At 39.0% G+C, this 23,984-nt stretch overlaps 1 long non-coding RNA gene across 2 annotated transcripts in view; it reads left to right on the top strand.

The window, feature by feature from the left end:
- Positions 1 to 23,984, top strand: part of LOC138685150 (uncharacterized) — a 138,028-nt gene that overhangs the window by 70,605 nt on the left and 43,439 nt on the right. The window contains exons 14-15 of one of the 2 annotated variants that reach the window (XR_011324417.1): positions 3,211 to 3,373; positions 14,114 to 14,242. This is a non-coding gene — a long non-coding RNA (uncharacterized lncRNA). Of the gene's footprint in view, positions 1 to 3,210; positions 4,541 to 14,113; positions 14,243 to 23,984 lie in introns of those variants that run through there. The other variant, XR_011324416.1, reaches the window with a different exon arrangement.

The following is a 23,984-nucleotide window of genomic DNA, read 5'->3' as shown; positions in this document are numbered from 1 at the left end:
AATTTCACACAAGTGTGAGATTAGCAGAGAAGCTGCTGAAACAAAATTGTTAAATACAGCAAGGGTCAGCTACAGAAGGCTGATGCTAGATGCTTCTAAAACAAGGCTTAAAGTTGCATGGAAGAAGTGCAAACTCTTATTAGGAGTGACTGCCGCCCATGCTAACTCATGTGCTTTGCGAACCAGGCGTTTGGCAATGGTGCTTGGCAGCTCCCACGCTGTTCTTCAGTAGAGGTGGAGCACAGGTGCGGGAGAGATACTTAAATCAAAGTTATAGGGCAGGAGCCTGCTGATTGTCAAGCTTCCTATTAATAGATGGCATATTTGGGAGGTGAGTTAGGAAGCCTAAAATCTCTCCCATAAATCAGTAAGATTGAAACTGGCTGAGACAGAACCTTTCTGTGATGCACCAGGAAGGTGCTCAGTCAGGTCCTAATGTTAAATACTCCTCAATTGTAAGGTCTGAAAACAAGCCAAGGTACCAAAGTCCATGGCCACCCTTTCCCCCAAATCATAGAGCTACATTATTTCACTTACTGTTTGTGTAGGTGGAAGAAGGCGGTATAAGGTGCTGCCCAAGGGAAACCTGCAGGTCCAGTTCTGAGGGCTGAGCACCCAATAAAGACAGACTGTAGAGAGGGGGAGAGGGAGGGCTAAGGAGGTGATGAACCAAGATGGATTTTTCTGCTAATAATCAGGTCTGATTTTTAAGAAGTAGGCATTTAGTACTAGTCTGTGTTCCTTAGCCTGGTGTTGTATTATTCTGGTGCACATTGAAGCAGTGTCTGGGCATATAAATTTCACAAACATAGCAAGGGAAGCGAGTCTTTGGAGACCTTCTGAGCTTAGCAGAAATGGTAGGAAAAAATGTTATTACCATTTTACAGGTGATGTTTCGAAACTAAGACAGACTGAGAGTTAGGTGGGAAGCAAGTTTTCCTAGACCTCAATTTTAGCATCTAAATCTAAATTATCCATTTTCCTTTTCCTCCTGTAAGATAACCACAGCTGTATTCTCAAACTAATCAGAGAATTCCCAACTACATCTTCATGAAAACCTGAAAATGTAGCATGTGCAGTTTGCTGGCTTGATTTTTCAAAGTGCATAGCATTCAGCAGTTCTCTGGCATTTCTGGGATTACTAGCTGCTCAGCATTACATCAAGCCTCTTATTTAAGTTTCTGAAGTGTGAGGTTAGAATCCTGGTTTTAGACACAAATTTTTGCTTTGAAAATTGTGGTCAGCAACTGTATAGACTTAAAAAAAAAAAATTATCCTGACAGGGGGGTTCTCCTGAGTCTTAACCCTGGCAAGTTTTTAATTTCTCTTCCCTCCCTCCTAGGGAAAAGATTAACTGAAGATACAAAGCACAATAAAACTGTCAGATCAGATGCATGATATGTGTAATGAATGGTGTAGAACAAAGCGATAAACCCTACCCTGAAAATACTAAACCTTTTTTTTTTTCTGAAGTTGCCTCTTGCTTTCACCCTTCCAATTCCTGTAGGTTGGTGTGTTTTAGATTAAATCAGTTACTTCAGGGCAAGAAAAGAGTGCCAGTGTTTCAGTTTTCATCTGAACAGAAACATTTTGGACCCTGCAAAAGAATCACTGCTAGTTTGTGGCTTTCCTTTGGCCTGCATGTTCGCTTTCCTGTTTTCAAAAACTACTTGCTTGAGATGTGTTGAACTGATTGTTGCTCTGCCACACTGTGTCAGAAAGGTCACACCGCATTGCATTCCTGCAACACAACATGATGAAGGCAATCAGAAGTGAGGGGCTCATATCTATGGCACATTTAACAGGTGCAGCCGCAAATGTGGACAATGTGTTTTCTTGAAGGATTGCTGAGAAAGCAAATTAAGTTTCTGATGCCTACCTGAAAGCCATATTATAAGCCTTTCATCTTTAATTAACAGGTATTCATACAGAGAATCAGGATATGGACTTTGCATAGTTGATGATTTTATGAATTTAGATTTTTTTTTTTTAATCAAATCTTGATTGTTTTGGAAATCCTTGTTTACCAGGTTGCTTTGGTAGGCAAAGGGGAGGGTTTTTTATTCTTGTGAAGAGCTATAAAAACATCCCATTTAAGGGTCAGATGGCACATAATCAGCTTCTGTAATTGTAGGTGAAGGTACCATTGAACCTTTGTTCTTGTTTGGCTTCCTGCTGGTCTTAGCAACTTTCAATAAAATACAGCAAATAAAGGGGGAATCACTTACATACAGAAAAATTATCACAAAGAAACCTGAAGAATAATGTCCATCAAAATAATTACTTTAAAATTACCAGTCAAGGAGTCAAGGTCCATATGGGGAATCTTAAATTTGAAATGGTCTCTATCTGCTGAATAGTTTCATTCATTCAACCCAAACGTGCCTTCAGACAGTCCAGGTGCGATCACAAAGATTCAAATGGAGATGAAAGATACAGGTTAAGGCCTGATAAATGAAGAAGCATACAACCTATAGGGGAAAAATCCAGCAGAAAGTACTTCATGTAGCCTACAAAAGCCTATTAAGCCTTTAATAATTATACTGTGGGCCCTTACCGAATCACAGAATGGTTGAGGCTGGCAGGGACCTCTGGAGGTCATCTTGTCCAACCCCCTTGCTCAAGCAGGGCCACCTAGAACTGGCTGCCCAGGACCATGTCCAGACAGCTTCTGAGTATCTCCAAGGATGGAAGCTCCACAACGGTTGCGCTACAGTGAAACTTTTGAACCAGGTATCAATCATATACTGAAGAAATACTCACTTTTTGCTGACAGAGGAGCTGCCGAAAAAGGCTAGTTAGTAGTGTGCAAGGGCGTGGCCTGAGCAGAGCTCTCTGGCACAGTAATACAGCTGTGCTTTCGGGTATTGATTTCTTTATTTTATTCCCCTAAATAATTACTTTTAAAACTTCTCAGATAGTAATTGTTTAGAGGTATAAAATAAAGAAATCACAATGACGCTCTTGATCTCCTTCAGGCAATAGAACATTTTGGCTTGTATCTCTGAGGGAAAATTGGAAAGTTTAAGAACTTAATTTTCAAATTAATATTTTGAATTTTTCTTTTGGCATTGATACTAATGTATGCATTATGTGTATGCCAAGTATTCTGCATGTTAGAATATCATCACTAATCTTGGGAAACATGACTTCTTTTCAGAGAAGGATTCTAAGGAGTTAGCTGTCATTTGAAAATTCTCTGTATTTCAGCAGGGTTCGGTACAATACGGAAGGCCAATGATGACAGAGGCAATGCTCACTATGGGATTAATTGTCTGTCTGGACCATACGACCCAAACTCCTGGAAGAAGCAGCACTGTCCATTCTGTGAAGTATGACTGACAAAAAGTCTTGACCTTGGGAAAGATCTGAAGTGAGTTCATAAAGGAGATGCCATTGGCATCGCTTCCTTTCTTACATGACCTAATTGCATGGAAAAGCCTGACCTAGGGTTAGGTGAAACTGAAGAACAGTTGTTGAACAGTGTTTGATGTTGTTTGGCATTTGCCGATTTTGTTGTTTAGTGTTTCTGTTGGGTAGTTAATGTACAAAGTAGGGTATGTGAGCCAAAGGGAACGTTTTCTGATGCTTACTGCAGGGACAATAAGGAAGTCAGAAAAAGTCCGCTCTTAAAATCTCAGTTCATGCACTCTCCTTTTGAAATCCAAGCAGGTTTCACTAACCTGCTGCGTTTAATCTCAGTATCTACTCTGTCATTAAAGCACTGATGTGTTCTTCTGTACTGAAAATTACACTGTTCTCATGGAAACTGCCATCGCTTCTGGAGAAGACTATATCTAGCCTTTTAAACCTTTATAAGTGGACATTAATGGCATTATATAACTTTAATGTAAAATAAACTGGAATGCTTGGAAAAAACCAACTACTTTCACAGACTTTTATTAGAGCCAGTATACAGAGAGCCTGCATTTGTGTGGCTGAGGAGACATGTTTTACCTATGTTTTCTGAGGCAAGTGTGCCATATAGTTTTATTTCTGCCAGAATGCGTGTTATTAATTTATGGAAACTAAAGGCAGAGTGAGAGCTGGAAAAGCATTTTTTTAATGGCCGCAATTCAGGCATCTAAAAATAATACATCCACGTTCTTTCTGTAGCCTATTGTTTGTGTATTTTCTTTTTTGTTCTTTCCTGAATGGGCTAGTAATTTTTTTCTGTGTTTGGTAAGGCTACTATTTCAGTACAACTCTGTACATGAAAAAGTACTTAGAAACATCTGCTCTGAATTTGTTTTTTATTTAATTAACAATTAAATGCTTTTTTTTTCCTGGTGAACATAGCAACTTGAGTTGACCTCATTTATTTTATTCAAAAATTTAAGTACTTTAATTACACCACTGCCTTCCTCCTCAGCTCATTTTAAGATGATGTAGTTTCAATTTGTATAGCTTCTCCTATTATTGCACATATTTTTAATCTGAGGTTCCAGCTTATTAACATCTGTACCACTTTACAGTGCTACAGGACACTATTAGACAACCAGGTTACCAGGATGGAATTCAGCACACAGATTTCAATTTCCTTACCCTTAGAAACAGGGCTCCAGGTACCAGGGAGACCTATTCCTCCTCATTCTTTCAGGGTCTAAGTCTTTTACACTTGGTACTTCATCTTTATTCCAGACACCAGTATAGCAGACAAGCAAAGTAACTGTAAACTCTTTTCATACAGGGCTTATCTTCCCTCCTTGATGTCTGCATTTTATACCATACATCAATTTGTGGTCATAATCGTACAATGTACAAAACACTGGTTTTCCACTGAAAGAAAATAAAATTCTTGGCTTGGTTCAGAGCAGAGCTCAAGCACACCTCTTTAGGGTCATAAGATATAGGCACTCCCTATATGACAGGACTGTGTTTTGCCCTTTCTGCATTTTGGGGGTGTGATGTACCAGAGAGGGGTTCAGGACAAGGGGCTGGGGTGCCCCCCCTCACAGCGACACTGTGCCACTTGTGCACTCGCAGAGCGCAAAGGGTTACAGCTCTCAAGCCCAGTAACTGGTTCACTCACCTGGCAGCTGAGCCCAGCCAGCATCTGCTCCACTTCTGGCAAATGCACTGAACTATACATAGCAAGTTCATCAGTTACCACAGAAAAGCTTAAGAGCCCTTCTTCCGCCTAGTTCCTTCATCATCTTCATCCCAGAGTGCCTTTTAGCTACAACACCTGGGAATTTAGACAAGTAGTTTCACATCTTGTAGAAGAAGAAATTGAAGATTTATAGTGTGAGCTATCAAATGATGAAAGAGGTGGTAGTGGTTCCTCCTCCTGCTATTTTGTGAAATCTAATTTCAGTCTTTGAGAGCCATTTCAGTCTTTAAGAGCAGTCTGGTTTGTTCCAAACCAACTAAAATACTTTGTGTGCAGATCACCTTTTTGCTTAAGCAAGGAAAATGGATCAAATGTATTTGTTTCAGATTGAACTCATTTAATTTCTGGTTCAGTTTTTGAACCAACCTTGTGGTATTGAGGGCAAAATATTAAGCAGTGCAGTAAAGAAGGTTACACTGTAGTTACAATTCATGCCTGATACACATGAATTGCTATCAAATACTGGTACGACAAATGAATTGTTAGTGACTGGGCACCTTACTATTGTCTTTCTGAGCCATTAATTCCATGTGCTGTGGAGTTCATGTATGGGTTTCCTAATGTATGAGGATCTGGCTTGGTTCCTTGTCCCATATTTTTTAGGTGCATGATGAAATTAGAGATCTAAGAAAAGAGCCTGAGAATGTATTTTTGAGTATCAGAAAATACAGCCTCAGCAGCAAGCCCTTTGGGAACTGTTTGTTTATGTATAGTTAAGGTCTGCACCCTGTATGTGTTATGTGGTGATTGCTCGTAGGGAAAAAAAAATATTTATACATAACGGAGTAGTGCACAGTTCGTACAAGCAGATATGCTGGCAATTAAACCAGGAAAGAAAGTATTTCTTTACGCTATTCTCAGTGGTGTGCTGGGAATATATGGTTCCCTAAATTATACCTGGGCATCTCCAATAGGTACATTATTAGATGTTTCATATAAAACTTCACTGGCTGTGCAAAAACCCAGGATGTATCATTACAAGTGCAGCTTCAGTGAATTTTTTTGAAAAAGCAACATAGTTTTATGTTGCATTATTTTCAATTTATTTTCAGTTTTCAGTATAAATAATAATAAAGAAAACATCTTTATTATCACTTTTCTTTTGTTAGCTTCCTCTTTCAGACAAACAACCAAGCCAGCATCATGGGAACAGGAGTAAACAAATAATAATAAAAAAATACTCCTTTCTTGTAAGCACGCTCATCAGCTATGTACAGTACCTTCAGCAGGTTTTGGCAGAAGGAAAGTAGATGATACATTTGCCCACAGAATTTTTTTTCCCAGACTGAATGTTTTTTTTCATTTGAGACAAGTGAGTTTCAAAAAATGTTTTATTCCTATTCTTTTGCCCAGTATCAATTTAAAAAAAGAAAGCCTTGTTACAAAATAAATGCAAATGGCTGAAAAAAATAGTATCCCAATATGCTGCCAAAGAACTAAAATGCATTATTGAGTGATAAATGCAGGAGATTTTTTTATCTCTCCATCTCCCCATGCCTCCCTCATCACAATTAACTACTTATGAAGCATGCCAGAATGACAGCCCTGGAGATGAAATGTAACACTCCATGGGCCAAAACAGTGTTAGATACTTGCCTGTTAAGATGCTTCAAGTAGGAACAGAAGTGATCACTTTGGAAGTATGTCATCTCGAACCATTAATCAGACCCACTCAGCCCGTAACTTCCCTCCCAAGTTCTCCAACAAAGACACCTTTCTACCAGTTACTACATCTGCTGCCATCAAAGAAGGTTTTGTGATCTGAATATATTCTTACTTACAACTGAGTGGAGGTGTACTCTTTTCTCCTAAATTTAATTTCTGTTCCTGCTTTTATTTTTCCATTTTAACATAGAATTAGAACATAATAATTATAAAAATACCCATGGCTGTCTACAGCTCTCCAGCTCCCTCTCAGAACACCACCATAGGACATCAGAAGGATAAAATGAAATATTTTTAGATGTGGTATTTCTGTATCCTACCAGAATATAATGAAAAGATTATTTCTGATGAAGATTATTTAGTCATACCTTGTATTTGAGTGTGTCCATGTGCATATGATCTCTTTTCCCCAATATGATGGAAAGTAGAACCAATAATTTAGTAAACCTTTTTTTTCCATTACATGAAAAACTGTAGGTATGATAATCCAGATTTAGTTCATATTCTGTCAAACTGTTAACAATATGAATTGCATTCTTTCTTTGGAGTGCACAGTTGCACTTGGTACTTATTACTAATTAAGTGGTTTGTTAGTATACAGAAGCTCCTACAAATCTCTCTTCTTTGCTGGCAGAGCTGCGTAAATTGGGTGTGACTGGGATTTGTAGGAGCCTTTCCCACATGCCAGCATGCGTTCAGCCCCCTCCTGCAGTCGAGTGAGTGCCCCCTTCCAGGGTAAATGATCCTTCCTGCAAGTGCCGACAGCTTTGCCAGGCCCTGTCAGTGTGCCACATGTACAGACCACCAAATTAACTGTAACTGCAACCGGCTGAAGTTTTCCAATCGTCCTTCTCTTCACTTTGTTCTGCTTCCACTGACGGTCTCTCTCCTATTGATATGGGCTGTTAGGCAATAGAAGTATGCTGTTTCAATGGGTTTGTGATAAGAGTTACAATGTGTGGTCCTGATGTTTAGAAATGACAGCCATTCTTGATTCTAACTGAGGTCTATGAGTGCTACAGAAAATTGGACCCTGCACAAGCGCAGAAGAGAAAGCAAAGTGCTATTTGGACCTTTCACTTTTCTTGAGTATTTGCATGGATTCTGTGACTCAGGTCAATGCAACCTTTCCTACCATCTTTTTTTCTTCTACTTAAAACCAGCCTTTTTAGAATAGTGGGCTTTTTCCTTAGAAAATAACTGTCTTTGTTCCACACACGTGTTTGCACAGCCACCACTGCTGCACTGGACTAGATAGGAAAATGTTCATAGTTCAGTGAAAAGCCATTTCAGAATCAGTCCTGGTTGCACAGGTGCTGTAAACATCCATTTTGATCAGTGAAAAAACATGGTTGCTTTTAACTAAAAATGGTGTCCGGATGATTTTGTTTTGATTGTTCAACACTGTTGGTGTTGAAAACAGGTATGTCAGCATTCAAAAGATGGTCCTAAGGCACTCAGACTTTTTTTAATAGCAAGCAAAATTCTCATTAACAGGCAATTTTAAAAAGCAATAACATTCATTTTTTGGACTATTGAGCATATAGGGTGTTAATATTTCCAGCAAAGAATGAACTAATGGAAAATAAAATTCTGTCATGCACTAGTGCCACAGCATTGCAACATAACATATGTGAGGCTGATTACAATTCAGCCTTTCAACAGGGTTATACATGATCAAAGCTTCTGGAGTGAGAACTATGTAACTTAAATGATTGAAAATAATTTTGTCTTCTCTCTTTTTCTTTCAAATCATAGCTTGTTTCCTGTTAATGATATGTTAAACTAAAAAAAATCGTCAGTCTATATACCTTCCTAATTAGAGGCAGACATCTTTGGTGTCACATCCATTCAACACACAACCAACTCAGTTTTTTTGCCTTAGGTATGTGTTGCCGGTAGGATTAACCATATCAGCCTAAAAATATCTGCCCTTTTTGATGTCTAAGTAACAGATCAGCACCAGGTGACGGAAAGGCAAAATGCTGTTCTTTGAAGGAAAGTCCCAGCAGGTAGGACAGGACTTCTCACACCCTGACAGGTGTCTGTACTTCCACTGAGAAGGAGAGCTGAACTCATCTGCGGGGACTTGACTTTCCACGCTCACCTTCTGCTAACCGTGACTTCTCTGAGAGTGATAATTCACTCTAGAAGGCCTGGTACCTGAAGTAGTTATCCATCACTATCAGTACATCTCAAACCATCAAACACCTCTCATAGGAGTCTTTCAGATGTTAGCTTAATGATTTTAAGTCACTAAAACGTCTTCTGAATTTTTAAGTCTGCGGGCACAAAGCCAATGTCTAACAAAATTCTGTACTTTTGAAAAAACTGATAATGAGATAATACTGAACCTCTTACTTATTAACTGTTAATCATTATCCAAAAAAGACCCAGAAAATCAAGAGCAGACTTTTGGTTTTGATACAGAACTCATGAAAACAATCTCACTTTCTTGCTTTTTCTAGGACCTAGGATAAACTTGATATCACTGTAGCAATGTTCAATATCTAGCAACTTTCTGGAAGGCCTAGTACACGATGTTGGTTAATGCTCTGAACAAAAACAAGGAGCTTCACAGCAGTCAGAATACGTTCCCTTCTATAACTACTTTCACAATCACATTGATTAATTTTTTCAACAAACTAAACTCACATTTTACTTGCTGCTACTTTAACTCCTACCAAAGCCTGTAACGCAGAAATTCAACTCATCTGTGCAATCCTTGTCTCTGTGTCTGTTATCGCAGACCCAGATATGCAGAGGTTCTTTCAGACCTTACAGGTACAGTGCTAAGCTCTCGCTGCCTAGCAGCCCGCCCTTCAAAGAGACCACTGATAGGAGAATGGTCACTGCTCCACTGTACGCCATACTTACAGCTTGGCCATGGAGAATTAATGTGGTGTCAGTTTACTGCCTTTCCTCAGTGTCACTGATCTCGCACATAGGCTTTCGCACAATCAGCAGATGTGGCCAATGAAAGACACAGAATCAAACTCAGTAGGAAATCTGCTTGCAAGTGGTATTAATAGAAAAAACACATACAGGAACAATTTCACTAACTTCATTCCTTGAAGAGACAATACTGCTGTTGAGAAAAATTTCAAAAGCAAAATACATGGTATTGTTAGAGACATGAAAAAATAGTGTCACCTTCTTTCCTTTCTTCCCCCTCCTCTCCCCCCCCCAATTTCATCCACCATTTTGATGGAGGCAAATATGAAGTATTTTGGCCATAATATCCATTAATTGGGTTGTCTGCCATTTTAGAAATCTACACTTTTTTTCCTCATAAGAAAATTATTTTTTGTTGGTGGCTCCAAGTCTTCCTAAAAAGAAATTTATGCTATATATAGTTACCCAAAATTATAGAAGAAAAGGACTATTCTGTTTTGGAACTGTTATCAAATATCTTATCTCAAAAATTTATCACCATCAGAGTGCTTTAGCTGCCTATTAACAAGAAATGATGCGTAAACTTATGGAGTAGAGAGACAAGTTCTCTAAATTAACACCTCAAAGGAGTTGGCTGATGTCAAAAGGCACACAATTTGCGCAGCACTTAACCCATTTATTTTCCTGGCTTCTAGATCCTTTCTTTGGAAATCATTATGGAAAGTGTTGAACTAGCAGCAACTTTTGGCATTGATATATTGCAAAATACCTCCACAGCACATTCGAACTCTGATAAGCTTCCAGCCCATTGATATGCATGTTAGAAACAGTAGACTTTGTAGTATTCTCCTCAGGTTTTTTTTAGTGAGACTGCCCTCGAGGCAATTTACAACATCTGCTGTGAAGACATGAAATCCTTCTCTCACTGAAAAGTCAGCTTGCCACTTGGTTTAATGGAGCCAAGATATCAGACTTGTTCAGTGGAGTCTGGCACAATTTGGACAGTCAACAGTGTAAAAATCAGCAAGTCAACAAACTTTCAGTATGAGAAAAATGACAGAATCAAACACAGAAAATAATGCCACAATTTAAAAAAATATATAATAAAAACTCTGGCCCTCAGTGTTGTTGCAGCAACATAGAATTTATAGCTAATCAAGCCATAAACCCCAAAGTAACATTGATCAGCCTGCCAGCCCTTGCAACATACACTTAGTTTTAAAAAATGCATTTAAAATTGTCCTCATTTCTTTTTCTGAAGATTCCCAAGATCCTGATTATGCTGTTCAGTGAATGCCTGTATAAACCAAACAATTTTTCTAGCTTAAGACAGGCAACACTATTGAGCAGCCTTTTTTCAGTTTCTTGTACAATAACAATGAATCTTTAGAGAAGCGTGCTGCTATCACTTCTTTTCTTTTTACTTTCCTCAAACAATTTGTTATGTTAGTGAACTGATAAAACTCATTTGGTTCATTCCTACTTAAAATTAGTAACAGTTCTAGGTTAATGATTGTTTGCTAGTTTAGAAACTGGTAATGTGGAAAAACATCCCAGTTCTCTCTGTGCTTTTATGTACCAGTTCTGTTGTTCTTTTTCTGTTCTGGCTCCACAGGTCGAAACTCTGCCTGAGAAGTCCAGTAACACCAGTGCAGTTATGTTATACTAATGACCTTCCTCTGAAACACAAAACAGGAAAATACAGTTTAGGACTCGGGCTTACAACTGAACCACTATGGAAATTTGGTTCTACTACTGCCAATAGCAAATCACACTCTGGAACTGGTCAATGACCTTAATTTCATTAGAAACTACTTCTGGCTTTAGGGAAATTTGAAAGAAACCTCGAAACCTCAGGATCCATAAACTAACCATATAATTGTTTTTTTACTAATTACTAATTTTTTAAAAAACTAATTACTATTAGTTAAAGTATGAACAGCATGGAAAGAAACTGAACTTAGGAGGCAAAGGATTTTTTAAAAGGAGATCAGCTCCTAGCAGCTCTGTCATGAATGCAGGATGCCCATGAACTACAGAAACATCTCCATTTTAATTAAGTCCATTTTCTCCTCCTAACAAAACATTGTCTCCGCACCACATAACACAGACTACTACTGCCAGTCTGCCTTGTGTGTTCCAGTCTATCCTTTTGATTACTTGTTTGGGTGCCTTTGTGCTATAGCATCTTTTACTTTTCCTCTGGTCATACTGGTCAACAGCGTTCTTAGCCATAAAAACAAGGAGAGAGAAAATCACTTGGTACTTTCTTAGGTCCGAGACATTCACTAGCAAGGAAATTTAAAGAGGATTGAGTAGTGTTTTCCTGTGCTGTAATGCAGCATTTCTTTCTAGTCTCTCCTACAGCTGTTCTTCAGTGTTTCCATTCACAAGCCACTCTTCATTCTTCAGCACACCATGATTTTTACACAGCTTCGTGTTTCCCAGAGTTTATCAGAAGGCTGACAGATTGAATGGTTACAGGTCATTATGGCAAGAAAGGGTATTACAAATGTCACACTGCAAGCACTGTACCAAGGGGAAAAAAGCAATGCTGGAAACCTGTTCCCTTATGGATGTTCCAGTTGAGACAGTCACAATTATTTTAGGAGGGAAAACACCACACACTAAGTATGTCTAATTATTTGGATCATTTTCTGCTTTAGACAGATTGTGACAATCTTACATAAACACTGCCACCAAGCATTAGGGCAGTCTGATTTTTTGACCCAGATCTGATTATTTTGCAGCACACACAACTGTGGTTCCAGTGGAAGATTCCCCCATGTAAAGTTTCTAAACATGGTAAATAAAGCCATCTGTTGTGGAAGCTGGATTTTTAAATTATATGCCCTGTTAACCACTGTTTTGCACACTGAGCTATTCATGTCTAAACAAACAACTGTACACCTTCCTAAAAGGAGTTCTGCCCTCCTGATTTTACACATTTCTGGACCAGATATCAGATGTCTAAAATAACCTTTATTCTTCTTACATTTACTTATATCGGACTGATTTAAAGCTTTTCCATTCCCATCGACCCTTCATGTTTCTTTCCACTTCCTACTTTCTCTTGGTCTCTATTATAAATATAAGGGCAATAAATGTTTTATAAAAAGTTTAGTAATGAAACTGGCTGATATTTGAAAAAATAAATGTTATACAACTTATATATAGTAAAGTAATTAAAATATCTCATATGAAAGAGATCTCATCAGCCTCTAGTCCAATGTAAGCATCTTACTCTCTGTAGAGATGAGTGAGAAGCACTTGAAGTAAGTGGGGATTTCCATGGTAAGAATATACATGATTTTTTCCAGATCTTTCAATAAGTGTTTAAGAAAAACATTTTTTTCCCCACTGATAACTAAATTTGAAGACCCTGTTTGTTTAGCTAAATTGTTGTTGAGTCAGCAAGTGATTCAATTGCTATTTCCAGGACTATTCTTCTGCTCCGTTCACAAAGAGTACTAGTTCTGGTTAGAAAAGAGGGGAGTGAACAGGAATTTATGCTGCAAATTAGCGCATGGAAGGAACACTATGTGCTGTTTCATCAACCACCTTATCGCTTATGGGGTCCATATGAGTTACTTTAATAGGGTTTAATATTTGTCCTCTCTTTATTCTTCTGAGAACAGATACAACAGACTAGACACTGATGTCTCCTTAAGGAAATTGGGGCACCATCTGGATTCATGCCAGCTAAGATTCTGCTCAGCTGTCTCACTTTTTATCTAAGCCCTAGAAAAGTTCAAAAAAATACATATAGTTTAACTTTCAATATGTTTTTTTGAGTGGTTAATTATTCGTGGAACAATGGTGCAGCATTTTCTATGCCCGTGTCTTGCCCTGTTAGTTTACTGCAAGTCTTCATGGTTCTTGGTGATTTTGGGATTATGAACTCCACCAGTCATGTGATTTGCAAACATGGGGTTAAATCTACGGAACAGCAGTGTGGATAACACTTACACATAAATATACATACCTTTAAATAATATCTGTATTTTGCTGATGTTAGAAGGCAATGCTGGATCTTGCATTGTAAACTGTTATTCAGCAGTTCGATATGACAAGCATTTGCTTTGATGACCTGAAAATATCAAGTATCTGTAGAGATGGATGAGACATATAGATCATCTTGTCTATCTTTTAGTAAAGCACAAGATTCTATGTGTACCCTGATATCTCTGTGTTAGAAGTATCTAACAACCTAAATGAGGTTGGACAGCCTAATTTATGGGTTTTTTTAACAGTTACTATTCTCATAACACCCATCTTCCAGCATTGCTTTGAAGATAAAAATATGAACACTCCACAGTTTATCTGAGCTGTTTTCAATGGTCAGTTACCCTTGTTGTTAAATATTTTTGCTTGCTATCCCTTTTGCTTGCTAAACCTTCACTTTATGTCATATCTATTAATGAAAATACAATTTTCTAGAAAAGTAGAAACTGGAAAAGCTACAAGAAATAATGAAGAAATGGACTGGAAGAGACCTGAGGTGAGATTTAGATACTTCTGAATCTCAGAAATGGCAAGAACCAAACCAGCACTTTTCAGTTGAACCAAGTAAGTTCAAACATTTCTAAATTTTTTGACAAGGTGAATTAAAAAAAGCACAAATTGGTATCTTTAAAGTGGATTGTTTTACATTGTAGCTATCCTTACTCACTTCTGTTTTAACTTGAAGATGATTTCAGGATGAAATACACATTTTTTGTTACAGTCTAAAAAATCTGTTTCAAATTGATCATTTCAGAGAGGGCAGATAAAAAAAATAATCAATGTCTTCATAGAAAATACAACCAAATGTCCTGATTTAATTAGATATAAATAAGTGGTTGAAATGCAAACATAGAAGAATGGCTAAATTATTTGCCAGCTCCATTTTTTATTCCTTCTCATAGTCTTTCTCTCTGTAATTTTGCTTTCTTTTTTTGCTAAAGGCTTAATCCTGCTACTTTTAAAATAGTGTATTGCCCCCAAGATCAAATGAGAACATGAGGCAAGTATTTAAAAAGAAGAAAAATGGGGATATTTATACTTCTTGCCACTTGGCAACTAACTCAAATGTCTAAATTAGAAGAATAGTTTCCCTCAGTTTACCATATGACTAACCGAGAGAGGACATTCCAGCAGGCAATCCAAAATGCTAAACTAAGTAAGTTGTTGCTATCAGTAGTCTTTTGGAGGTCCTACATTTTTTCCCTTAGACTGCATAAATAATGTACAGAGGTTAAGATAATTATTTAAATTTAGGTGATATTAACAGCCCTGAAAAGTATTGGTAGGCTCCTGAACAAACAAACATCAGCTGATACCAAACAGTACACCATTACAACATATGGACAGTTAATCTAGATCTGCTAAGAATTTATTATGCTGGGTCTTGACAAATAAACTAGTCTGAAGTGGGTATGATTCAACCCAACCATTTCCAGCAATTCAATACTATAAAAAAAAATTACACTGAAAAATCTATATAGCGAACATTTGCCAACTGATTACCATGGTCATCATTCTGGTTTTTTTTCACATAACTTTTGTACCAGTTTTTATTAACAAATAATTTAGTCTGTGCAAGAGAGAGTGGAGGCATCTCAAAAAAAGTCTCATTTCCATAAAGCTGAGATGGTCTAGAATTAGTTAGATTTTTCTGTTTATTTTTCCTTTTTTGCCTCCTCTCTAAGTCACCACTAAGTTTAGACTATTACTGAGCTTTTTGATGAACTATGAATTCTTGTCTTCTGGGTCATTTTCAGCTGTCTTCTGCTTACCATGGTCTGTGGTTTACTGTAGCCCTGGAAGCTGTCCAGTGACAATCCAGAGTGCAGATTTACCTTCTTTTTAATAAAATGTGCAGCAAAGGGGGCCAACATTTCAGTAGCTGGTGACAGAATGGTAGCTCACAGTTCTATACAAGCTGTTAAACTGAAGGCTTTCGTTTGCACCCTTGCATCAGAAAACCAATTAGGCCCTTAGGCCTCCAACTTTTTATATATTTAAAGTATTTACTTTCTTTTCTTTTTTCTAGTCTTCTCATTTTTTCTTGTGACAGGTTGCAGCACTCTTCTGAACTAACTTCTGCTTCATGGCAAATATACTGCAAAACCAGTGCAGTGACTCAGAAAATAAAACGAATACATCATTTATTACACTTTACAAGGATGGGCTCACAGGAAACCAGATTTACTCCCCATTGAATCAGTTTTCTAAATACTAGGAATACAGTTATAATACAAAATAAAATTGTTAAAATTTAGTAGGTTTAACTGTTTTGCTTTCCATACAGGACAGTAAGCAACTTTTTGTTGTTTCTTTATATAGTCTTGACCACAATGGTCAAAGATCTAAAGCTTCTAGGTGAAACTGCATGCAAATAATAGTTTTCAGGCCAATGTTAAACAGTTTGCAGCACTGATTACTGCTGTGTATACTCTAGTTCTTGGAAATTGTGTAAAAGAGCATATAGGCCTAAGCAAAGATTTTCTAGAGAGAGGATAGCTGTAAGAGGTTTTAACCTCTCCATTCATTTCCTTTTTTCTTGGCATGGTGATGAAAACTTTCACCATCTTTTGAAAGCTCTGCCACTTCTCTCTTACTTCCAGCCAGTTACACGCGGTAACAAAGCAGGAATAAAACTGGTGCATGACACAACAGGCAGGTGCATGGGTGCATCTCCCTGCTCGGATCTACCTGTATCATCTTGGTGGTGGTGGGGAAGAGAATTACATCCTCCATTATCGTGTAGCATCTTCATCCTTTTTCTGCAAGGCTGTGCCCATTTTGAAGGAATAATTTGATTTGATGCATTTTTCATCATCGAAAGCACTCTTCTATGGCAGCAGCAAATCCTTTTTGAGAACATCTTTTGCAACAGAATAGAATAGAGAGAGAAACCAAATCAGCAGCTGAATTACTATTTCTGCTTTGGGTAGATATGTGGAAACTTCGTGAAAGTATTCATGAAACCCATGTCACATTAAACATTCAACCAGATGTGGCTGACTCTCATTTGCCAAGCTGCTGGACATTCACACCAGCAAATGAATCATCCCAGTAAATGTTTACTTCAGATTTGTGACGCTGTGTTATTTTCAGTTTAACTAGGCTTTTCTCTTTGGAATTTCCTAACATTTTAAAAACTGCACAGGAATGAGGTCGGTTTCTCACTTCACAAACTGTGTCAACTTACTTTAAGGTTTCTTGTCTCTCACCCTTCAGGCAAGACCTACTTTTGCACAATTTACATATTTTTAACATTCAGAAACTTTCTGGATGGTATTCCATCATGATGCTCAGCTCTTTTGTTGTAAAGATAGCTTGTTACTATTTGACACAAACACCAACAAAATCCCATTGCAATGAACGATCACCACTAACTCACTTTGGAAAATGAGTTTCACAAAACCAGTCATCACTATTAAAAATACTATGGGTGTTAAGAGTGAGAATACAGACAGGGCAAGGATGAAGAATTAGAGAAATAAAAAAGTTCCACTGTGCCCTATTCTTATTAGAAATATTTCAGTTCATATTAGGTATATTTAAAGGACTCCAAGCTTAAACACAGAAAAATACTAAAGCTAACATTAGCTATAAAGCTAATATAGCAGAACGTGTTGATTTAAAGAATAGCTGATGATATAACTTCCGATTTTCCTTTATCATATCTTTATGTGATATCACTTTACCTGACTTTGAATGTAATGTTTATTAAAAATACAACATATGTCATACATGAAACATATACATACATCTATGTTCTATGTTAAAATTTTAACTTTGCTTTGTGTTCACATATAATACAGCAATATGTATATTGTTCCTCTCCTCCCACTAGATGGATCTGTCTGTTCTTTCTCCCATATGTATTCACATCTGCCGTAGTGGGAGGTACCCAGTTTAGAACTGGAGAACAGATTCTTGGACTAAATTCTGATCTCATTTTCATCACTCAGTAACGGAGTTACCAGCCCTCTGTGCTGAAAATCCATTATAATTGCTATTTCTACCCCCCCCCATAAGGATTTATTTTAGTTGGATAATTCACATTAGAATATAGTTTTTATATATATGCACAGAGAGAGAGGGCAAATCTCCTGTAGCATTATGAGATGCATGCAAATATTTGAAATATTTTTATTTTTAAAATATTGCTTTCTGTGTCTCCTGTTGAATGTAAACAATCCCATCTTTTAAGTTTCTTTTCAAATGATAGCCTTAATCACTTTTTATTGCATAACTTTTCTGATACTGCTCAGTATCGAGAACAGTATTACCGCCGTACCTATGTGCATTATAAATACTATCAACATTAGTCTCATTCCTTATACATCTTAGTATCTTGTTCCCCTTTCTGCTTTCCTTGAGCAGAGACCTTCACTGAACTACCCATGACAATTTTGTCCAATTTCAGAGCTGCTACAGTTAACTGAGAATCCTTTCAAATCTCAAGGACCCTAAAAATTGTAGGAAATAGGCTGTACAGACTGGAAAGGCTGGTCATAAGTATTGGCTTCTTTGGTACCCATTGGACAGTTTTAACAGCATGACTCTTTATTTCAGCGTTAGTTGTAACTGGAGTATTTGCAAAAAATTAGTAAAATTGGAGAAGAGTAGTCATATAAAGGGAAAAATTGCTTGACCAGAAAATGCACAAAAGCATGAACAAATAATTTTGTCTGTAGATCCTTTATTATCAAAAATGAGAGAAGGAAGGGGCATTCAATCTGTCAGTCACCTTGTACAGAACCTGGATATTGACAGCAGCAGAACAGTGGAAGCCAGAAATAGGGACCATAACAAAAAAGATTAATTCTCAGTGGAAAGGTGATTTTTTCCTAAGAACAACCTTTAAACTTGCTGTGAAGTTAAAGAAGAGCACACAGCAGAAAATGATACCTGATAGCAACCACAACTTGGCTGCTCATAAAACTGTTAACTAAGCACACACAGTATTTGCAGCTCAGAAATGTGCAACTTTCCATAAAAATTTCAATCTGTGGGAAAATATGTATATTGAAATTCATAGAAATGCTTACCCACTGCAAAAATGTTCCATGTCCAAATTAGATGCCTTTCATGAGGCAGTAAAATATTACAAATTCAGTATTTTTACATGCCCACTTTCAAGTCGACTTTACACTACACTTGCAATACCAACATTGGCAGACCTCTACCATTAAAAAAAATAAATTAGTATGTGAATACTGAAGTCCATTTTTAAACTCATGTAGTCAGTCACAACTGAGTACTGAAGGACATATTTTTGTTGACGCTTCGTCCCTCGCAGAGGCCGTATCTTTAGGTAGATGTCAGTAACACAGGTGACAGAGGGGTGGAGTTTCTTCCACATAATGTAGAAAGCTGGGCAAGATCAGGGTCTGTGGAGAATCCTGAAGGCTTTGTAAGATTCCTGATACTCTCAAGAAGCATATTGCTTCTCTAAAGGATAAGAAAGATACAGGGCAAGGTGTAACTCTCCTTCACATCACCCCAGTCCAAAACAACTTTTGAAGGCCTAACACCTGACATGCTTTGCAAGGCTGCTGGGCCGTTAGGGAGCCCTAATTCCACAGCTAATGCCCTGGGAACACCCAAACTTGACTCTGAGATTCCCCCAAGTCCTTCTAGCCCTTCCAGCAACGTTCCCCCACCACATTCCCGCTATCACTTGCACCTGTGGCTGGGGATGTTCCCACCAGCACCTCTGAGGGCCCACAGCACCCACCAGCTGGTCCCAATTAACAGTGCTAATACCCAGGTGCTGCCGCAGCAGCTCAGAGCAGGCTCCCAGCCTACAAAATCTGGGGGGTGGGCAATGCTCCTTTTTTCAGTCAGGATCGGTTCCTGTAGGAGTAGGTCTGGAGAAGACAGAAGCAGGTTTCCTCTCTGAAGGAAGACCAGCAGCTCAGCCTGCAGGAGGGTATGGTCTTTGTTGTGACTATTAGCTTGTGGTATTGCCCTCTGTTATTGCTGACTGGAGCAGCTGCTGATTGTGCAGCCTTGCAGAAGCAGGGTTAGAGTACTTGTTGCCTCGCCTGGAAGGGTGCCTGCCTGCCCTCACGCTTGTGCGAGAGTGGCTGTGCTGTCCGTCCAGCTGCCTGTGCTTGCAGCAACCGGGTGAGGCCTGTGCCTTTCTGACCGGTATGGGATAGGTCACGGTGGCAGTATCTAAATAAGTAAGCTTGTACTGGTTCACCAGACGTCTGGACAAAAACTATGAGGATGGTGTCCACTGAGGTCTATGAGGCGCACCGCAGTCACCTTCGCCTCAGCAGCTGTCCCCCGCGGGGACCTGGCGGGCACGGCCCTCGGCCATGGCTTCCCGCCACTGTGGCTGAGACAGAGCGACGCACAGGCCCTTGGCCGCCAGTGGGGCGGCGGCCCCCTGCTCTGCCATTGGCCGCTGCAGCCACCTGCGGCAGGGCCCTGGTTGCTGGGCTGATCGGGGTAGCCGGCGACAGGCTGACGGGGCCTTGCGCACACAACGGGGCCGGGCAGGCTAGGCCGCTGTCGGTAGGCAGCGGGGTCGGTGGGCCCGAGGCGCTGGGTCTGTGGTGAAGTTAACTCTAAAACAAAAAAAACCAAAACAAAACCAACCAAGTCAAACCCCACTTGTGCGTGCCTCAAAGAGCCTGTGAGGTGCGGTACAGGGGCTTGGTAGCGTTTGCCTCGCTCTGAGGGACACTCTTTAATAAAGTATGTGAAGCTGTCTGTGGTATGGCTGCTTCCTGGGGTGAGGCCTTGGAGTACTCTGGGGCAGTGCAGCCTGCTTGCAAGGCCTGTCTTTGGGGATTTTTCTTATTTAAAAATATTTGGATTTTTTAAAATCGGATGCTTTGGATACTGAATAGAAAGTTTTGGGCTTGAGACTGATTGAATGATGGCATAGAAACAAACATGTACATTTAATTACACTTCATTATAGAGAAGTTCAGGAGAACACTCAATCCCACCCCCACCCCCAAGACTTTTCACTTCAGGAGAAAGCTTTTATGATGAATATGCTCACTGGCTATTCCAGCTCTGGGTGCCTGAACATATTATTTCTCTACCTATGACTAAGCGAAGTTAGAGCTGATGCTTTGCTTTCGCCTGCATGAGACTTAAATAAAATGACACAACTGTACTACAAAGCAATGTTATTGCATATTTATCTTGAAAAGTTATGAGCAATTATAAATGAGGATCTCCCTACGTTGTTAGGTGTGGGTGTTTCTCGGGAGTTGGTGATAGTGGCGGGGCCTGGCATGTGCCAGTGGCAGGGCTGGAGTGTTGTTCCCAAGGGACAGCACAGCACTCTAGCCGGGCTGATTACCTTTATTTCTCTGAATTTCACTCACACACAAATCTATCTACTTTGCTATGACTGTTAGGGGGCTGGCTCAGATGGCCCTTTATGTGTGGTACTCGCTGTTATCAAACTGGGAGTTATTTCTACTGGGGAAGTTTGGAATGAAGCTTGTGCATTGCTCTGCAGGATAATTTAGGTTGGAAGAGGTTTCTGGAGCTCATCTAGTCCAGACTTATGCTCAAAGCAGGACCAACTTCAGAGTTGGACCACACTGCTTAGGTGTTGTGAGTTGACAGTGGTGGGTAGTGAAGCACCACACAGCTGCTTGCTCCGTTCTGTTCACCCTTGATGAGATAGGGGAAGAAGAAAGGAGGAATAAAAGTGAGACATCTTGGGGGATGCGGTGTGGTGGTGTCACGATTAAAAAGAATAAAATTGATTAAGCGGAAGAATAGAAGAAAATCAAACAAGTGATGCAGAGGCAATCGCTCACCACCTCCTTTGGGTAGGCTGATGCCCAGCCAGTTTCTGAGCAAAAGATGGCTAACCCTTCTAAAACCCCCTCTTTTCTTTTATTGCTGAGTGTGATGTAATATGGTATGGAATATCTATTTAGTTGGTTTGGATCACCTGTCTAGTTGTCCTCTGTTGCACTTCTCTGAATCTATTCACTGGTGAGGCAGAGTGAGAAGCAGAAGGCCTCAATGCTGTGCAAGTGCTGTTCAGCAAAAGCTACAACATTACTGTGTTATTAGTACTGTTTTGGTAAAAAAATCTAAACCGCAGCACCATGTGAGATGCTATGAAGAAAGCTAACTTGATCCTAGGCAGGCCCAGTCCATTTGAGTTTTGAAAGTCTCCAGAGGTGGTGGTTCTTCTCTGGGCAGGTGGTGCCAGGGCCTATCTACTCCCACTGTGAAATGCCCTTTTTTTTACTATGTAATGGGAGTTTCCTTTGCTGCAGCCTGTGATTGTTGCTTCTTGTCCTTTCACTGACTGTCCTGGGGAAGACTAGGAGTCATGTCTTCTCTATAACCATGCTTTAGGCTGTTGAGGACAGCAGTAAGATCCAGCTCTTAGAAGCTTCCTGCTCTCCAGGGTGAAGAAAACCTGTTTCTTCAATCTCTTTCTACACTTCATGAGCTCCAGCCTCCACTTTAGTGGGGAGTTAGAGGTTCACTTTGGTTTTGCCTCCATTGAGGGCCAGTTGTTGGTATTTTTTGTGTGTGGAAGCTCAAAACTAGGCAGAGTATTCCAGGTATGGCCTCACAGCTGCCAAGTAAGGGGTAGAGTCACTCAGCTTTCTTTGACCTTGCTGGGATCTTGCTGATCCACACACTGTTGACATGTGTTACAATCCCCTGTCCAAAAAGGATCCCTTGGATCCTTTTTTGCAAAGCTGCTACATAGTCCGTCTCTAGCCTGTATGGTTTCATGGGGTCATTCTGTCCACGGTGCAGGACTCTGTGGTTGTCTGCTTATTTTATCAAGTTCTATCTTTCTGCTACTTTAAAGCAATAAAGTAGAGCAGCAGCGCAGAATGAGAGCCTCCAATCTTGATACTGGATATTATAACTTCCTTACTCTCCTGTAGCAGGTGCACCTAGAATATCTGAATTAGCTTTAAAGTTTTGTGTGTCTTAAAATTGAGGGAGAGATGTCCCCTTCTCAAGTGTCTTTCAGATTACTTTGCAAACTGCAATAAACTACAATGCAAAATCTGAAATATCTGGTTGTATGAATTTAGGGTAATATGCTAGTTGCTGTTATCTGCTGTGGTGAGTGGAATGGAAGGTACGTTGGCCTGGCACAGATAATAATTCCCTCATATCAGTTTTGCTGAGGTACTTGGAATATCCACCCTAGTTTCAAAAGACTGTAAAATCTTACAATTTGCAGGTTTACATTCTGAATTTTTTATCTATTCCCATGGTCTGCCAGCTATATTGAAGTTATATTGTATTATGTATGGGGAAGTAGAAAGCTATCATCTCAAAATAGACCATAATATCACACCTTATTAAAAAATACAAGTGGATTTTCTGCCAGCAACCATGACTTATGATAATGACTGTTATCAATATGCAATTACTTGTTACCCTAGAACATATTGACATTCATTTATTTAAAGATAATGTAACACATTTGTATTCATTGAGGTAATCTATGGATATGATTAAATGTGAATGCCCATCTTATACCAAATAGTAAAATGAAAAAAAAAAAAAAATTGTAATCAGACCTTCTGCACTGCTAAAAATAGGCTGTATTAGATTCTGAAAATTACATTTGAGCTTATTTGAAAGATAGTGGTAAGCAACCATAAAGAAGCAAAAGCACAACTTGGGCAATTACTAATTCAAACATTCTAATGATATAGGAAAAAAACTTCAAATAAAACTGTAATCCTATACCTGTGCAATGGACTACAGAGTTTGTGACCCATGTGGAACAGAAGTCCATGTAAATGGTGAATCTTAGTGGAGGTAGAAGTCTATTTGAATAGGTCGTGTAAACCTGTTTTGAATATGCAGAGGTTAGATGTAGCAATAGACAGGCATTTAAATGTGCTGTTTAGGTTTCAAATCATCATTTTGTCCCAGAAATGCTTCTGTCTTGCAGAGAACCCAGGGTTTTCAGGCTTCTAACTAAGATACATGTATTATATATAACACATGTGCTACATAAGAGTAGTTCTCCAGTGACAGGTTGTTATGATAATAAACACTTTGAGGTCCACTCCTTCAAAGACACTAAGCAAAGCAGTCTCAATATTCTGAGCTCGGAAGTACTTTTGTTGGTGATGTTTGAGAGAGTGAAGCTCAGCATGTTTGGTGTCCAGTTATATGGTATAAAATGCTACATGTGTTTCTACAACTAACTACTTTTTTGTCTGCTATTTGTCTAAAATATCTTGGAATTAATGAACTTTGAAAGAAAAAAAAACCCACCCCAAACTCTCTATGGTGTTGGTTTCTTGCTTGAAAATTAGGGATATCCAGTGAACTGTTG

This window comes from Haliaeetus albicilla, chromosome 4 (assembly GCF_947461875.1).
Source record: "Haliaeetus albicilla chromosome 4, bHalAlb1.1, whole genome shotgun sequence".
Taxonomy (NCBI): Eukaryota; Metazoa; Chordata; class Aves; order Accipitriformes; family Accipitridae; genus Haliaeetus; species Haliaeetus albicilla.
The sequence above is the reverse complement of the archived record's forward strand: the minus strand, read 5'-3'. Positions and strand labels throughout refer to the sequence as shown.